This window comes from Strongylocentrotus purpuratus, unplaced genomic scaffold (assembly GCF_000002235.5).
Source record: "Strongylocentrotus purpuratus isolate Spur 01 unplaced genomic scaffold, Spur_5.0 spur5_scaffold_20, whole genome shotgun sequence".
Classification (NCBI taxonomy): Eukaryota; Metazoa; Echinodermata; class Echinoidea; order Camarodonta; family Strongylocentrotidae; genus Strongylocentrotus; species Strongylocentrotus purpuratus.
The window spans coordinates 35139383-35158804 of record NW_022145606.1 but is presented as its reverse complement, the minus strand read 5'-3'; the positions used below and the strand labels follow the sequence as shown (position 1 = coordinate 35158804).

At 36.7% G+C, this 19422-nt stretch overlaps 1 non-coding gene and 1 pseudogene across 1 annotated transcript; both read right to left on the bottom strand.

The window, feature by feature from the left end:
* Positions 1–1506: 1506 nt before the first annotated feature.
* Positions 1507–1676, bottom strand: LOC115917858 (annotated as a pseudogene).
* Positions 1677–8456: 6780 nt separating this feature from the next.
* On the bottom strand, positions 8457–8575 carry LOC115927789. Its single transcript, XR_004065751.1, has one exon. It is a non-coding gene; the product is annotated as a U5 spliceosomal RNA (small nuclear RNA).
* Between the last annotated feature and the right edge of the window lie 10847 nt (positions 8576–19422).

The following is a 19422-nucleotide window of genomic DNA, read 5'->3' as shown; positions in this document are numbered from 1 at the left end:
TTAAAGTACCATGGAGCTATAACCATTGAACAATGTTTAGCTTCATGTTAACACAGAGGCTCATTACTGAATAACCATTCAAAACCAAGCGAGGAAGTGCACCGCTGGGGAAGCAAAACATTTACGGGAACGTCGGAGCGAGCAATTACCCAGGGCAGGTACACCTATTTTATTAAACAAATGACTATAACACGTACCCTCTTAAATGTTGTTATCACAAAATTTATCCGAGTGTGTATATGCTTTGAAAATACAGTTATATTCATTGATGTCGTCTCACTTTGATGAGTTTATCGCATATCATTGAAAAACAATATACAAAACGAAAAAAAGCCGCCATATTAATTATGATAAGCAAGATCAATTAATTTCCTTTTCAGACGACAACTCCGATATACTAGGACTGGTGTGATGTTAATTATTTTCCCACCATTCTCATGATTGTACATTCATTAGCTTTTTCACAAAATATATATATTTCGATGCTTTGTGCATCATGAAGACAAACTAAACATCGTCAAACAACAGCCTTATGGACCTATACTGTTCAAAAATCAACAGTATTATTATGCCCCTACATTTCCCCCAGAATTTTGAATGCATTTTACAATGCCAATGCAGGCTGGATCGGAAAAAATAGTGTTCTCTATGTTATGTCATACTTAAAGGCTAAGTCATCTCCTTAACAAAAATTTTTTAAAATAGATGCAGAAAAACAAGAGAAACAGGTGAGCAAAAAAAAATTGAGTAAAAATCGAATAAACTAATGAGGAATAGGCCTAATGATGTTTTAATGATTATGACAAACTATGGAACTTAGAAAATCACTACACAAATTGCCAATTTCGCCAGTTATTGCTTCACTATTTATCAATTGCCTTATATATTCCCCCCCCATTAATTTCCCTTTTTATATCCAACAACTTGATTTTTCCTATGCCTTTGCCCAGATATATAATGCGTGCATGAACTTTGATAAAATCTGGTATAAACTTTGAAGATTTGATACTACTTTCTGAATTTTTTTTATTCATAATAATTATTGATTTTTAAAATATAAATAGTATATCAAAATTCACATTTTTTCATGATTTAACTGAGAAAATAATTACTCTGTATTAGTGCATCCACACAAAAACATATTATATTAATATAACTTGGATGCTGGTGTGAGAAAATCATATTATCAATATAAAGAAAACAATAATGGCCTTTAAGAGAGAGGTGGCATGATGTAGGAAAAATGAGAGAAGAGGAAGAAAAAAATTATAATTGGGTGAGGAGGAGAGAACTTGGGGTGGAAAAGTTTGGAAGAGGAGGCCGAAGGTAAAGATGCAAAAAAGGTGTAGGAGAGGAATCCTTTCTTGGTTTATTATTACCCCCTGAGGGGTGGGCCGATCCCGGAGGTACTGCAATACCGGGCCGCGAATTTTTTTTCCGTACTCGAGAGAGCAAAAATCCCATGTGCGCATGCGCGTGGACTTGTGATTTCTCGCTACTTCCCATACGAAATGTACATGTATTCGCATGTACTGTGCGGGCCAACCCGTGACCAGGATGGAGCAAGCCCCTATTCCATGGTCTAGATTCAAAAATCAGGTAATATACAAGCGACTCGGTGAGTCGCGGTTTCAGATATTAAGCTGAAAAGAACAGATACTTTTCTTTAAGGTTATTCATATCATGCATTTCACAAAAAATCTCAATATACAATATCTACAATGACATTATATGAATAAAAGAACATCATGTACAAAACTGTTGACAAAGTCACTCATATGAAAAGATATGTACTATATCTGTAAAAACTGAAATATTTACAGCCAAACTAAATAAACTTAGCATGTTAACTTTTCAAACCCGTTAAGTTAAGCTGGATGTCTTCCCAACAAACTGAAATAAAACTTTTCCCCTTTGTCCAAACTTTCTCAAACTTATGTCTTGACCATCTTTTCAGATCCACAGCCAAACGTAAACGAACTTCATCCCTAATTCTTAAAAACAAAATATCCTCAGAAAACAAAAACTTTCTCAAAAATGTATGAACAACGTCGATTCCACACTACTTTGCGTGTAACAACAAATAAATACCAAACACGTGCCCATAAAACATGCATTAATATTAGCCGAAGAACCATACAAAAAAACAATCCTTATTAAATACAACATGCCCACCCAGCACTTTCCTTGCGACCTCCGATACCCAGCAAATAACTTTGTAAATTGATGGGCACTCCCAAAACACATGAACCAAAGTTTCAAACTTTGAACAAAATGGACATTGCCATCACTTACTCCCCATCGAGACAAACTTTTCCCGTGTATATAAAGCTCCATGGGCAATTTTCCAACTAAACGATTTTAACGTGTTACATAAAATTGAATGATTCACTAGCTTCCAACAGGGTACCCAATCCCGCTCAGGATAAAGTAAAACCACTCGTGGTACATGTTTTAACCTGAGTAAAGATATTACATCCTTAACACATTTACATTCATTGACGAAATTAGAATTCTTTGCATACAACTTGCCATAATTGCCCATGCTTGCTCGTAAGAGGGCGACATTACATCACAATGAGGTACCGAGTTTGACCACAAAAATGGAAATATTTTCCGCAATTTACTAGCCATAAAATATCGGATAAACAGAAAATTGCAAGAACTAGTATCATCACCCCTTAGCTGTGGAAACATACCACGAATAAATAATGCTTTCATTTTCAATTCTAAACTATCCAGACCCAAACCTCCCTTTTCAACACTTAAAGTTATTGTGTCTCGCGAAACTAATTCTGTTTTTCCCTGCCAAATAAACTTGAAAATTGACTTCAGGACATCAGCAAAAACCTCAATCTTTGGCAAAAAACCTTTGCTGCATAGTATAACATCGAAAAAAATACATGTATTAACAATATCTATCCTTCCAAACAAAGTAAGATTTCGATTTTCCCATAATTTTAATTTCTTCCTAACATTACAACTTAATAACTTCCAAAAAGAATATATACAATAATCAGTTCCAAACCAAATACCATTAACTACAATTTTGTCTTCCGCCACTTAATATCAGCTCTTAATTTTCGACCAACAAAATCACCTAATTTCAACCCTTGTGTCTTGTTTAAATTCAACGACGCACCTGTAGCTCTTTCGAAAAGAGCAAATGCCTTAAAGAAATTAATCACATCGTTCTGCGACGACGCAACACATGTTGCATCGTCTGCATATTGTAGGAACTTAACAGCCTTCCCACCTCTACCACCTGGAATCCTGAACCCCTTTATTCCTTTATGTAACATAATATAATTCGCCAGAGGCTCCACAAATAATACATATAAAGCCGGTGATAACGGACAGCCCTGTCGTACCCCCTTCCAATCACAACCTCCTCACTCAACTGACCATTTACCAAAATAATACTAGAAATATCATTATACAAAAATCTTTATCCATTTAATAAAATTTGTACCAAAATTCAATTTATGCAATACTCTCCACAAAAAATCCCAATTAACTTTATCAAACGCTTTATGCTGATCTATAGAAATGAGGGAACAAGCATATCCCCTCAATTTCGTGTACTCTACAATATCCCTCAAAAACATAAATTCGAATGGATATTTCTGCCCGGCACCGAACATGCCTGGTGAACACCACAATGTCCGGCAAAACAGTCGAAAGGCGCATTTGTATTACCTTCGATATTATTTTATAATCACAAGTTAACAAACTAATAGGTCTTTTATTGCCTGGGTCCAAACAATCCCCCTTCTTTGGAAGCAAAGTTATCACTGCAGTTCGTTGAGATTTTGTAAGAATCTCTTTCTCAAAAATTTCATTATATATCAATAACAAGTCTTTTCCAACAATATCAAAAAACTGGTGTGATAAAACTCAACTGGCAAACCATCAATACCTGGTGACTTGTTTCTCGACATACATGTCAAAACTTCCTAATTTCATCCAACTGAATAGGCCTATCTAACAACTCCGAGTCTTCTAAACCAACACGAGACTCAAATGAATTTAAGAAAACATCCTGAATTGACAAATCAACATTAGAATCACATGTATATAATTCACTGAAAAATTGGTGAAAAACCGACTTTACATTTTCTCCTGATTCCAAAATTCCTTCTATTTCGAATTTCTTTGATATATTTCTGTCTCGCATTATCCCGTTCACATTGTGAAAATATCCCGGTTTTTCTCCACCCTCTATAAATTTTTCTCGTGAACGAATAAAAGCCCCTTCCTCCTCCGCCTGCAAAAGTTGGCAAACGGTATCCCTGTCCGCCACAACACATGAATCCTGCAACTTCTTCAAACGGAGGCGTCTATCCCTTGACCGCCTCGCCCCATGTATAATACACAATTTTTTAATTCGCTCCTTTACATTCTCCCACCAATCCCCGATCGACTCAAACCCCGGTTTTAACGTTTGCCACCGAGAATATTGAAAAGCGAGATCATGAAAAACGCCTCATCTTTACAAAACGAAACATTGAATTTCCAATATGAATTAAAAACAAATCGTTCATGAGGCACCGTAATAACAGTATGAACAGCATCATGATCTGACAAAGGAAATGCAATTTTGGACGATTTAATTATTCTGAAACCTTCGTGTACATAAATCCTATCAAGTCTCGAACTCTGACCCTTCCCTGAATGAAACCATGTGTGGCCATTATTATCTATCGAGTTACATTTAACCAAGAATCCACCAACGAAAGGGAATGTATAACAGCACACAACTCCCTACGTCCAGCAAAACAGGTTGTATTCTGTGAATCACTGGACCGATCTGTCTCAAATAACACACAATTAAAATCTCCTCCTAAAATTACCGGTGTATTTCCCCTCGTCACTGATACTAAATTATTAAAGAACAAAATACGATTTCTCGGATTACACGGTGCATAAATATTACATATACGCACAGAAAATTCTGGAAATGAACATAAAACTGAGATTGAGCGTCCTTCAGAATCGGACCTCACCTGAGAAATGAACATGTAACTTAGGAGAAAAAGCGATTGCAACTCCGCACGAATGGTTCGAAGAAGCTGAAGAAAAGAACACAGGTCCATTCCAAAGAGATTTGAACATTTGGAAATCAGATGGACATAAATATGTTTCTTGTAACAAAATAACATCAAAAGCAAAAATTCGTAACCAAGTTAAAACATGCTTGCACTTCAAATGATCCTTCAAACCGTGAACGTTTAAAGTGCAAAATGATATATTGAAGGAACAATTAAGAGGGAAACCAGAACTAGACTATTCTAATAAAAAATAGTTATCGAAAAAATCGATATCATGTCCGCAAACAAAGTCCGGATGACGAGAGGCCAAATGGGCGAGCCATTCGGCGGGATTGTTACAACTTGCCTCGCATGTCTTGAGAGGACATGTATACCGCTGCTCCTTCTTCTTCGGGTGTGCTTTGCCCGCGTGGGCCCGGAACTCACTGAATTTAATGAAGATTCTCCCACATCCCTCCGGACACGCGTACCACCTCTTCGTCTCCTTCAAGATCGCGGTCTTCGCAGCTATTCCCCTGGCCTTCACTACCTTGTCCCCCAGAATGCCGCCAGCACGAGATCTTTTTGGCGACCTTGACGACCTCCTTTTCATACCACGCCGCACCTCCTCCGCTGGCATAGAAAGTGCCCAGTCTGACACTTGCGTCTCCTGGGTATCCATGACAAAATCCGGACTCTCATCAAACAAACCGGGCGTCTCTAGCTCAGCCCCTTCATCATCTCCGCCGCCGGGCGTCTCCTCAGCCAGTTCTACTATGCCCGGTTCTTCCGGCACATGCCCATCCCGCGATACAGCCCGCTTAGCAGGCACATCAACCAGCTCCGGCTCCGGCTCCGGCGGCACAGCCCTCTCAGCAGGCACCTCAGCCCTCTCAGCAGGCACCTCAGCCCTCTCAGCAGGCACCTCAGCCGGCCCCAGCTCCGCTCCGGCTCCAGCGGCGCAGCTCTATCAGCAGGCACATCACGTGGCACTTCACGTGGCACCTCCAGCCCAGGCGGCGTCGCAATACCTCCTCCGCTCACCCACCCGCTGGAACTTCGCAATTTCTGAGCAAAAGAAATTGGACACACTCTAAAGGCGTGCCAGACTCTCCGCAGATCGTACACGTGGGCTGCTCCTTACATCCTGCTGCCATATGCCCTTCCTTCTGGCACTTAAAGCACCGGACAACCTTGCACTCCTTCGCCAAATGACCGCCGAGACCACACTTCAAGCATGTACGAGGCTGCCCGTCGTAGCGCACCCAACAGTCTCGGCCGCCGAAGCTCAGAGAAGATGGGACTTCCTTCTCCAGCTCCACTCTATACTGGCGCACTCCATTTAACACTCCGGGGTACTCTCTGTACTCCAGCCGCCTGCCTGCCAACACCTTGCCGTAACGATTCAAGACGAACCGCACCTTGTTGTCATCTACCTCGTGGGGCACATGTAGCACGGTGACAACCTTGGCAGGACTAGAGTATGAAGTCACAACCACTCGCTGGTCTGCCTGAAGCACCGGTAGAAACTGCTTCCTCGCCATCTCTGTAGTAAACGTCACATCTACCCTCCTCCCTGGCATCCTCTGCACCTCAGCTAGATGATCCCCGGGCGCAACACCAGCCTCCTTCAGGACGTCAAACACCTCGCTCTCCTCCGACATCAAAACCACATGGATACTCCGAAGTCGCTGGAGCTCCATTTAGATTGGATACATAAAAGAATGTAGCTAACTGACCGAAACCGATCCCCTGGTCATAAGATCAGTGAGTATTGAAGAACAGATACTACACATGATCTTCACATGATCTTAGCCAAAAGGCCGAGAAGCGATAACGACAACTAGATTTAGCGGCAAACCCTTTAAAAAAGTGTATCTTTTTAGTACCAGTTGGAGAAGAATGGAAAGAACCGAAATGCTCACCACTTGCGTCCACGTGGCGTAAAAACGAAGAAAAATACCGGGAAATGGTCAAGGCCTATCTGAAAGTAAATTTTAGAAAGAATCTTTTAAGAAACAGTTAAGATTAGATAAATCATGCATTATTTTGTTATTTAGAAAAGTGTCTTGATAATTGTCAAAGACAGGACCGTCTAGGAACAGTTTACAAACACGTTTTATATGCTGGAGCACGTACGGAAATTAGTCTTTAAAATAAGCCGCTTTGATGATATGTTGTTTTATCATTGGAACTGTTTCATCATGTAATCCTAATTATCCCCCCAAATCTTAATAATGAATATACTTGACACCAAACATTTAAGTTTTAATCAAATACATGTCCAAATTATCGTTATTGATTTATTTTCACCCACAAATCTTGCCTACAGCGTATGCTTTTGAATACATACAAGCGCATGGTCGAACGCGCGACCGTTACGCACTATGCGTGCGGCACAGCGATGCACAGCGAGTCGCTCAGAATGCATGACGTATACGGTGCGCTATTATGGTAATATACTCATGCATATGCATTAGTACGTACAGAATGATGATAATGAAAGAGCTGGATAGTTTAAAGGAAAAACAAAGTATACATACACGAAAGTTAGAGAAAAGGATATAGATTGAAGGAGAAAACAAATTAGAATATTGAAGATGAAACAAATTATACATACATGACGAAGAGAAGAGGATATAGATTGAAGGAAAAACAAAGAAATATATAACGAGAGAGAAGAGGATAGATTGAATATGAAAAACAAGGAAATGTATGACGAAAAAGAACAGGATAGATTGAGGAGAAGCAAAAAATACATGGCGAAAGAGAAGAGGATAGATTGTAGGAGAAACAAAGAAATACATGACGAAAGAAAAAGGGATAGATTAAAGGATCCATGGTACATTAAATTTTGTCCAAATTACCATCCACCATGGTAACCATGGTTATCATGGTACCAAAACAATGAAATAAATTTAGACCCAATGTATTTCATTGTTTTGGTACCATGGTGGATGGTAATTTGGACAAAAGTACCATGGTTACCATGTTACATTTTAGTAAGGGGAGAAACAAAGACCGAAATACATAACGAAAGAGAAGAGGACAGATTGAAATATGAAAAACGAGGAAATCTATGACGAAAAAGAACAGGATAGGTTTTAATGACGAAAGAGAAAATCGATTGAAAGAGAAACACAGAAACTCATGACGAAAGAGAAGAGGACAGTTTAGGAAAAATGAAAGAAATACAAAACGAAAGACTACACGCGCGGGTATGTATGCCTACAGCTCCAGCAATCCAAATGGTAATGTTAGACTCTGTCTCCAGTCATTCGCACAATATATTTCACTGAACTGGCTAAAGTCAGTTGTGTAAACAAATATGAGCAGCCTGGAGCTCGGTACCCGAGTGCGTGGTCATGGGGTCTTGACTTTATCGTAGGATGTGTATGTTATTCTTACTTTTCATTTTAGTTGCAAGGCTTGCCGTGTAGGCAAGCCGAAGAAAAATCTTTATAGACTCATCAATGTGTTCCTCTGCACGGAAATCTTTAGTAAAAGGCGAAAGATTTATGCGTATTGCAGAAAAACCAGAGTAACGTAACGCTGTTTCTTCAAATACTAATATATAATAAAACAATATTTAATGCGGTTATACTTTACATATAAGCATAGCCAAAGTAATTGTTCATTTCATAACGATGTACCAATATAATGATAAAATTCATCTATTAATTTGAGATTGTGATTTTTTAGTTTTTTTTTTTAGTTTCTCTATCTTAAAACTATACTGGTAAATAGACAGTCTATAATTTTAACAAATTTCATCAACAACGACATTGATCGATTACAACTGCATAAATCGATTAACCAATATTTCAGAGTTCTTCCTCTTCTTCTACTTCTTCGTCTTCTCCTTAAAAAAAAAAAAATTCTCCTGCATCAAAGTGACACTGACTTTCATTAAATCTTAGTCCACATTGTATGAAATCCATCAATTCATTTCAATGTAATGTAATGTGCTGCTGGCTGTTTACGAGGCATTTACGACTGTATTATCTAAATGACCATGGCATATTGCTTTTCTATCTCAATTTATACCATTAATCTAACGTGTTACACACGATATTCGATGATGTGCATGCTACGTACGTAGGAGCTGTTCCCGCTTCGATCAGACATGAATATTCAAGAGAATTTAGACTTTTCCCGACCCTGCGTAATGAATATTCATGAAATAATAGGAATCTGGCCTCGCCGTGGTACGAAAAAAACTAGATGGAACTTCAACTGCACGCAGTCGGAAATGATGCCTCCGCCATAGGGTGATTTTACAAACCAAAACAGATACAATTTTTAAAATTTAAGTTTGATTGTAATCCATTAACAGGTTCTCAGAATATCGTGATTACAAGCTATTTTTCATATACATGTATGAATGACCCTTTGATCTTTGACCTCATGGCCCAAAAATCCAACCAGTTCATTGGCTCATCAAGATACATACATGTATGCAGTGGCGGATCCAGGGGGGGGGGCCCGGGGGGCCCGGGCCCCCCCCCCTTGAGAAAAAAATCATGTAAAATCACGTGATTTTTACGATTTTGGGGGTTGGGCCCCCCCCCCTGGCGCTCAAGGGGGGGGGTGCAAATTGAAATTTTTTTGAGGATCAAAAAAAAAAAATGTGCTCACTACCCCCCCCCCCCCCCCCCCCCCCCCCCCCCCCCCCCCCCCCCCCCCCCCCCCCCCCCCCCACTGAGCGAATTTTTGGCCGGCGCGTTTTTCAAATTTTCGGGAGCAAAAAAAAAAAAAAAAAAAAAAAAAAAAAAAAAAAATTGTGCTCTGAACCCCCCCCCCCCCCCCACTGAGCGACTTTTCGGCCGGCGCGATTTTCGAATTTTCGGGAGCAAAAAAAAAAAAAGTTGGCCCCCTCCCCTAAGAAATCCTGGATCCGCGCCTGCATGTATGTGTACAAAGTTTGATGGCAATCTGTCAATGGGTTTTTGAGATGTGTAAGGCTTAAGGAAAAAAATACACAGGGGTGAACAAAAAATAAAATTGTTATAAAATTGCCTTTGCTGTGTTTATCACATTTATTAGTTAGACCAATGCATACATAATGCTCTTTTAATTTGACGGATAATGTTTGTCTTCAGTATAGGACAGGATGTTTTTAATCATGTCTTACAATCTGTTTGAGAAATATAAATATAAAACTAAAATGAGAACAAATAAATACAAGACAAAAAAGCCCCTGTCAGCCCTAAAATAGCCCCTGTGGATATTTGTTCTCTCAATTAAAAATAGCTCTTATGAAAGAAAGGTATTTGGAAGTTGGGTAGGCTAATAAATTGATACATTTTCAAATAATATTGGTGGTGTTAAAAAAAGACTGCATGGAAAGATCAAGTGAAGTAATTGTATTCCCCATTTATTTTACATTTCAGAGGGTAAGTGCCTAACCCTTCCCTTCTCAGCTCCCATATCATATTCTGACTCACTGGATCAATGACACTGGTTGCAGATACCAACACATTATTACATGAGATATGACTTATAAATACATACGTTAAATACTATACTAAAAATAGTAATTTAAAAATCTTTACATTCTGTATTTAAATAGAGAGTTTTAATGTACAGTCTGAAGTACTATGAAAAAAAGTCATTTATCTGTTGAGATTTGTCAAACCTGTGTTCATATTGTAAATAAACCTGACAAAGTCCTGGGGTGGTATCCTAAAGTTGATCTTACTTGTTGATCTCAAGACCAACTTTATAGACCTCTCTAAGAAGTAAGATTGACAAAATTGGTATTTTCTATGTTGATCTTAGGCCAGTTTTTTAGGGCCGCATGTTATTTTGAATATTTTGTTTAAATAATTTTTTTCTTCTTCAATGAATAAAAACATGAAAATCATACTGTTAAAATGATCAACTTTTGATTAGAAATAAAGAAAACAAAAATTCTGGCAGCCATCTTGGAAAATAGCCCGAATGTCAGGTAGTATATTCGCAATATTTGCACCTCCTTCCTATTTTTGAAAAAGGCAGGACGCTAAACATTTTTTTTAAAAATGGCCTTAGGACGATCTTAGCATGAATAATAAATACCGGTAATTAATCTGTGCCATGAAGATGTAATCTAACGAACTTAGGGCATGGCTTTGGCTACTCGAGTTTGATTGTTCACTATTAAAGTGTGCGTTATCTTATCATGGGGGACCAACAAGCACCGATTGGGGCAGTTTTTTTATATAGAGGGAGCAAGTAGCTACAAGTAGTACAGTGTGGCTTTAAGTTTAGGAGCATGTTGATCCTAAATGTGGTTATAGAATACGACTTATCTTAGGACAGGTAATTTACATAAATGTGCATACACTAAAGATCAACTTTTTGGAGTTGATCTTATCTTGAAAAGTTGTAGATATTAAGATCAAGTTTAAGACTTGCTCTTTAATTGAAATTTTTCCTTACAGAATGTCACCCCTGAAGGCTATGAAGATTAAGAAATCAACTCAATTTTGAGGGATCATACAAAGTGGTGCATTTAAGTAACGTAAATTTAATCATGGAAGAAACCCAAATGGCTGATCCTTGTAGCATTTTTCTCCGTAAAAGATTTCCCACCCATTAAAACTAGTTGTTTTGTCACTATGTTATGGGAGTTTACCATTGTATTCAGAGACGCCAAGTTTAAAGATCGGCAATGCGTGACATTTTAATTTTTTCTGCGCACGAGCGCGCGTGCGAGGGTATAACACACGTATAAGGTATAGCCTTTTTTCTAAATCTAGCGCGCGCCGTGCGTGAGAGCATTTCCAGACCCTCCAAATGCGTGATGTCACGCCTAATGCGTGACACCTGGTAGCTCTGTTGTATTTTTCTGGGCCATCCTGTATATTGAAGGTTAACATCATGTTGCCATGTCCACATTGTGAATTTTGCTAATACACTCACATTGTTTAATAAAAGGTTTAGAATTATATGTGAATCAAAATGATTTTAAAACTGAAATAATACTTTTTATTGCAATCCTAATATAGATAACTAAATAGAAAGATGAAAGAAAAAAGGGCAAAGGTGAGAAACAGAAAAGCATGCAGTCTTAACATACATGTTAAAGGGATAATTGAGTTTTGGTATAGAGGGCGCTACACAATTGTTTTTTTGTGGAGAAAATGAAAAACTGAGTGTCAAATTTGAAAGAGCATACAATTTAAATGACAAAATCATTTTTGTTTGGTCAAAATCAGTTCAGAGACGGCTGAAATATCCATAAATATAACCATTTTTTATATTTGTGGGGCCTCGAAAATATTAAATAATTCTTAACTAGCCGATGCTTTTAAGCAGTTGCTGATGATCTCTCTATTTAATCATTATTTTAACAAAACATAACATGCTCAATTGTATTATCAAAATTGGATGAAACCAATGACTTTTTAGAGAACTCTCCCATGTGGTTTAACTGCTCTTTTTAATTGTTAACAGGCTTATTACTAAGTCCTTTGTAATTTTTTGTATACCAGTCGAGCATGGTGCAGTTATTAACTATTAGTTTTTAATGGTGCAGGTTTTGGTTACTAAAATTCAGTTTGACCAAAACTGTACTCTCTATACCAAACCCAACTATCCCTTTAACACATAGTACATGCCCAGGGCACATGTCTAGGGGATGTATGAGCTGTAGTTTTGATTGGCTAAAGCTTTGCACCAGAATCTTGTGCAGACAAAGAAGCACCTGTGCCTGTCTAATATACATATACTTTGCATATAGGAGGGAAAAATAAAGAAATTTCATTGGCTAAGAGTTTTGTCCCAGGATCTATCTATTTGAATATGATGTTTGATTGGCTTTCAGATTTGCTGCAGGATCCACAGACAAGGAAGAAGTTAACCAAATCTGCGCATGTCTGATAGGCTTGTGATTTGCATATTAGGAGGGTGATTTGCATATTAGGAGGGAAATATGAGGGATCTTTTATTTGCATGATAGATCTGATTTGCTATTTAAGATCCACAAAGAACCAATAGCCTCAGCTTCTTTGATAAGTTTATGTTTTGCATATGCTTTGCATATGAGGAGGGAAAAACAAATGATTTAACTGGCTAAGAGTTTTTGCTTTTGGAGCCACCCATTTGCATCTAAGATTTTATTGGCCATACATTATTGTCTTAGGATCCACAAACAAAGTTAGACATAAAATGTCTGATAAGTTCCTTATTTGCATGTGTAAGTTTATTGGTCCGTTATGGCACTTGGAAATTTGATTGGTTATGGACGAACTTCTAATTAGTATATTTAGTGCCCAGGATCCTTCCAATTAGTATATATAGAGGCTAATTTTACAGTCAGTTATCAATTTTTGAGAGATCAACATCAGAACATCCTAGCATCAGAGAATCTAACAGAACATCCTAGCATCCAAGCATCTGAGAATCCAACAAAACATTCTAACATCCGAGCATCTGAGAAGCCAACAGAACATCCTAGCATCCGAGCATCTGAGAAGCCAACACACTTGGTTAGTATAGTCCTGTGAATATGACCTGTACGAAGAATTCTGGGCTAGTACGTGCCGAAGCAAGTGGCTGAAGTCCAACAGTCCTAATAGGGCGTACGAATACAGAATTCCGGTCATACACAATTGAAATAAAAGACACGGTGCCTAGTATAGGAGTATGGTGGTGCGACCGAGCATAGGCTCAACACAAGTAAGTCGCCAATGCTCCCTACAGAACGGCACTAGGACAGGACCTAACAATATGGTAGGGACTAGGGTTAACATAGGGTTAACATAGGGAAAGCATCTAAGTTCATTGCATACAGCATGTACCAGGAGTTAAATAGATCTCTTTGCATTTTTTTCATTTCAATATCTCAAGAAGCATTTCATGGATCCTATTCACATTGAAATTGATAGCCAACAAGCATAAACTACTAAAGTCATTGGTTGGTATGGTTTGATTTATTTATATTTACTCACACTAAATGATATATCAAGTTTATCAATCTCTAAACAAATTAGAGAACTAGTGTGCTTATAAATCGAAAACTGACTTTGAATCTGATCAACTGTTATTATTGCCAAATACCATGGAAATCTGAAATATCTATAGTGATCTACAGTTGGCCAACACTAGATATAAACGGCTACTATACATGCACTTGCCTCTTATAGGTACATGGTGTCATACAGTTGTATCTATTCTGACTGGTTCAAGACTTCTATAAGGTGTACACATTAATTTTACTTTTTTTTTTACTATAACTTTCCCCTGAACTAGTATTCAAATTTAGTGTGAATTGTGAAGAAAAACAACAACAAGCATATATAGTTTTTGTTTCAATGTGAATGGAATCGATGAAAAACTTTTTTAGCCGTTGAAAATGAAAAGTGAAAAGAATTCTATTGACTGGTGAGTCACCCGTGCCCAGAGAACCCATGCCAGATGCAATGAGCTTGTGCAACACACATAAGTCTAATAAAACATTTGTACAAATAAACTTAATCATACAAATAATCTGAAACAAATGAATCCCACGAACTAGGGCTATTCTAAGCTTGTTAAATTGTTTGAAAAGTAATATAAACTGTCTAGGGGGCAAGTCCCCCCCAAATAGTTAGAAGTAGTAAATATATATATATATATATTGGAAGCCTCGAGTCAAAAAAACATTCTATAAATCAGAGAGCAATGGACTGTAAGGCTGCATGGAAAAACTAATTAACTGCTCTTATTAAAGATAAAGTTGAGTTCTGGTCATGCGATTGCATTGTGAAAGAAACAGTGTTGAATATATAATTAAAAGTTGATCATGTAGCATATAAGATTGGTGTGTACTGCTAGGCTCTGGAGTCATCAAAATGATTAGAAATTTGGCCCAGTCTTGGAAACGTAACAAGCACTGTATACAGAAAGATGTATATGGGACTACACAAACATGTGGCATAAAAATTGGGCCTCATCTTAAAGTTACTCAACTTGTCATATTTAGAATATTAAGGCATTTGAAGAGCCATGCTTTTCAGGGAAGATTTTTTTCTCTGATGTTCTTTTAGATTTGCATTTACAATGACAATGCTAACAAATTAATTTTCACCTCTCCCCAGAACTCGACCTTTTCTTTAAAGTGACTAGGTAGCATTGTTGAAGGTTGATGAAAAAACTGTAATTTTTGTATGAAATGTTATTTATTATATTTTACTGTACTAACCCTCTAACATGCAAAAAATCCTGGAAAAAAAAATCAATTTGTATCATTAATAATGTCGTGTTTTTACTCAAACTTTCAGATTATCTTTAAAGTACAAGTCCTTCCAAAAATAACTTACTTTTAATATAGGAGTAAAATGTGACAAACCATCGAAAAAAGTTTGAGCAAAATCAGATAACTAATAAGAAAGTTATGAATTTTTGAAAAAGTATGTAAAACTATGGAACAATGGAAATCACTACACAAATTGCCAATTTGGTTATCAGTTTGTGAAGTCATGTCCTCACTATTTATTAATTGCTTGATGTAGTTTAATCTCATTGATTTCCCTTTTTATCCCCCAAAACTTGATTTCCCCATGTTGTATGATTTATATCATATTGCGTGCATGACATTTTACATAATCTTTTATTAACTTTGAATAATTAATACTATTTTCGTTATTGATTTTTATTTAAATGGTTTATCAAAAGTCACATTTTTTCATGATTTAACTAGAAAAAAAATTAGTCTTTATTAGTGCATCCACACACAAAAATATTACTATCAATCTAACTTGAATGCTGGAGTGAAGAAATAAGATTCTTAGGGGGAAAAGGGAAATTTATATTATCAATATAAATATAATAATTAGTGGATAGTGAGGACATGACATCACAAACTTATGAGTTGCCAATTTATCTAGTGATTTTCAAGTTTGTCATGTCATGAAAAATTCAAAACTTTCTTATTAGTTATCCGATTTTGCTCAAATTTTTTATGATTGGTTTGTCTGATTTTTCTGCTTCTATTGAAAGTAAGTTATTTTTGGAGTGGACTTGCCCTTTAATTGAACATCTAGCATTGATTCATCTGAACAATGTTACTAAGTCCCTTTAAGACTTGCTTTTTGTAATGTTTGTTCAGAAACATTGCATTATAAAAAAAAGCCAACCGCCCTATGCTATTTTCCCACTGTATTAGAAAGTATATTTTCATCCTTTTTTAGGAGACATGGATCTTACACTTACGGAAATCATGACCGGCTCATTATGTATCACAGGCCAGTGTTACAGGATTATGTTTGGAGAAGGATCAACAAAAGCATCACTGGAGGACATCCAAAAACGCGCCTCTAGAATCCAAAGGGCAGCAGAAAAAGTGGAATGCCAAATGGCCGGCATTAGGGAGAAAAACACAGAGCTGGCAAAGCAAAACTATGAACTGAAGAAGGCCAACAAAGAGTTGAAAGAAAGACTACAAGAAACAACAGAAAATCTGACAGCATCTCAGAAAAGTTTCTCTGAGCTCTTTGAGATGGGAGATGACTCTGATACCGAAGAACCAGACTCTAAAAAAAGAAAAACAGATGAGAACTCCAACCCGCAAGCAGGCAGCTCTCAGGAGTTGTAATATTATTTTGTATGTCCTGAAGCATTACACATTCCTTTGTTTTGTAGCAGATGCTACCAGTCCTTATGATTTGTTTTTTAAATTATCAGAGGATATAGATAATCATAACTTGGAAAAGAAAACCCTTCCTAAAAGCTCCTTTCATTTCTTTGATCACTGAAAAGTTATGCCATTGTAGGATGTACTGTAAACATTTAATTACACATTGCTTTTTATTCTGTAGCAAGATGCTACCTGTCCTTATGATTGAATTTTTAATTGTCACTTTATCAGAGCCCCGTTTAATTCAGTATTCAAATCGTGTTCATGTGATTAAATGTTAACTTGCCAGGCAGGTAAAAAATGAGCATTAACTACAATGATATCACTTTGTTTAGCATCAACCATCAACTAATTGGTATTGTAGTTGATATTCAATGGAAAGTTATTATGTAGGTTTTTTTTATTTTGTAGTGACATTTCATGCTACTTTTAAATACAGAGAACCTGCCCTTATCATTGAATTTTATATTATCAGGGGACAATTTGTCATGTTAAACAAAGCTCCCGATCACATGTTGAATTGCCAGTGGCAGGAATGTATGATTATGCACACTGACTATAATTATACTGTTATATCATGAACCAGAGTTTATTGTAGCTTTTACTATTGAAAAGTTTGTTTGTTTGTTTGATAGATTTTATTTCTGCATTCAAAAGATATAAATTGAAGCGAATTATATAGTAGGAATAAGGTTGCATGGGGTAGAAGAAACTTTAGCTTGGAGATTATTCAAATACTTTTAGAAATGCACATTGTTACGTGGTGTAAATGATCATTCCAAGTCAAAGTTTCATTTATAAGTACTCCCAAGAATAAACAAGTTATGTATTCAAATTGAAAAAAATGATCACTGCTAATGTTATCACAATTTGCCAGTGGAAGGAAAACAAATGAGCACTAGCTGATGACTATCATTATTGTCAATATTTATAATTGTTGTTTGATTTAAGTGTAATATTTATCACTAACAAAATATGCAAATGTAATTGTAATTAATTGTAAGAACAAGAAGGCTAAATGCAAATTTTGAAAGAACGATATTGAAGGTAACATTTTAGTTATAAACCTTAAAGTGATTATTGACAAGTGCAAAAAGTGACAAATGGTTGATAGATGAAATATTGTTGTGTGAAAATTTCAATTTAAATGGAAGGATATGGCTGAGTAATGAGCATGGTTACAGCTATCCAGTGGGTAGTTTAAAGCCTATCTGCACAAGTTTGACCAGGAGGGATTAGACCTTTATGCATGGTCACTGACAGGTGGTTATCTCATTAAATCAGTTCTCAATTAACATAAGAAAAAGAAGACAATGGGGGCTTTGGCTTTGTTTGCTATAGAGAGGGCACAAGTAACTGTAAGTAATGCAGTGGGGCTTTTTAAATGAAAGGGAAATTCTTAAAACAAAGCCTGTCCCATGCTTTTATTGTTCATACAAAAACATCAAGGGATAAGGGAACCAGGAGAACTAATAATGGGATTTTGAGGATTAGGACAATATGTTACTAGATCCCTTTAAATAGTTAACATGCATTGATAGCCATGGCGCATACTGATATATTGTATAATTGCATACTATGACCATGTAAGCTCTATGCAAATTATGGTGATGTGGCTGAAAGCGAAATTCCAAAGAATAATATTTATGGTTATATATTTATTGTAAACAGCCCTTTGGCCCTATACATAAGTGAACATTGCACATTGCATAATATGATCATCTATTGTATACTTTGTTAACTCTAGATGCAATATACACTACACACCTTCTACAACGTGTATGTTCATCGTGTATTTTCATGTACCGGTATATCAATACTTTTTATTCTGTGTTTATGTGCTATGTTAATAAAAAAATATATGTAAAAAAAAAAAAAAAAACATGGCACCGATTTAGATTAAACACAGCAGAACTGTCCATTTATATAACTTCAAAGGGTGCTTGCCTTACAAATAGTATTAACCATAAGTAATTATGGAACATCACACAAGGCTGGTTTTGCAAAATATGCTATATGCGTCAATTATGAACAAAAGTAAAATCCAAATATGGAACAGGTTTTGGACATATTTCTGCTGTGTTTAGTCTAAATGCATGATCCGCGTCCTCGCCGTGGTGCCGGTAACATATTGCTTTCACATCGTTCTGCACATGAATAAAAAAGAATGCTGCGCTTTTAAGTTACAACCCCCCTCCCCCCCCCCCCCCATCTCACCCACCTCCTATTAAAAATATATTAATTAAAGCGGTTCTTTTTGCGCAGTGATATCAGAAAGCAATATGGCTAAAGGATCATGACACTGTGTACCCATTAGGGTCCACGGTGTAGTACTGTAACAGTGTACTCTAAACATGTTTTAGCATTGTCTTTTCATGGTGTTGTCAATTAGATCTGCTGAGATTTCTTAAAATATATAGAGTAAATGTACTCATTAACTGCAATCATATTTTCAATCGCTAATTTTATGCAGCTGGAAGTCAATAGTAATAATAACACGTCATTTCAAATTTATATTGAGAAAAATGATACTTACAATGCCAACTCTTAGTATTTCACTATAATTAAAGAAACCTTGTCAAAATGATCCAGTTATTAAAGAATATAATTTGTTTGTTTACATGATTAGCACTGATCTTCTTGAAGAAATGTAAGACCTGCATTAAAAACTTATTAAAGAAAGAAATAAGAGTCAATATGGGGCCTAGCTTTTCGATCCTAGCAGAAAGAAAGAAAAGGTGATAAAAGACAAAGCAACAACAAAAAGCCAAACACCCTATGCTATTTTCC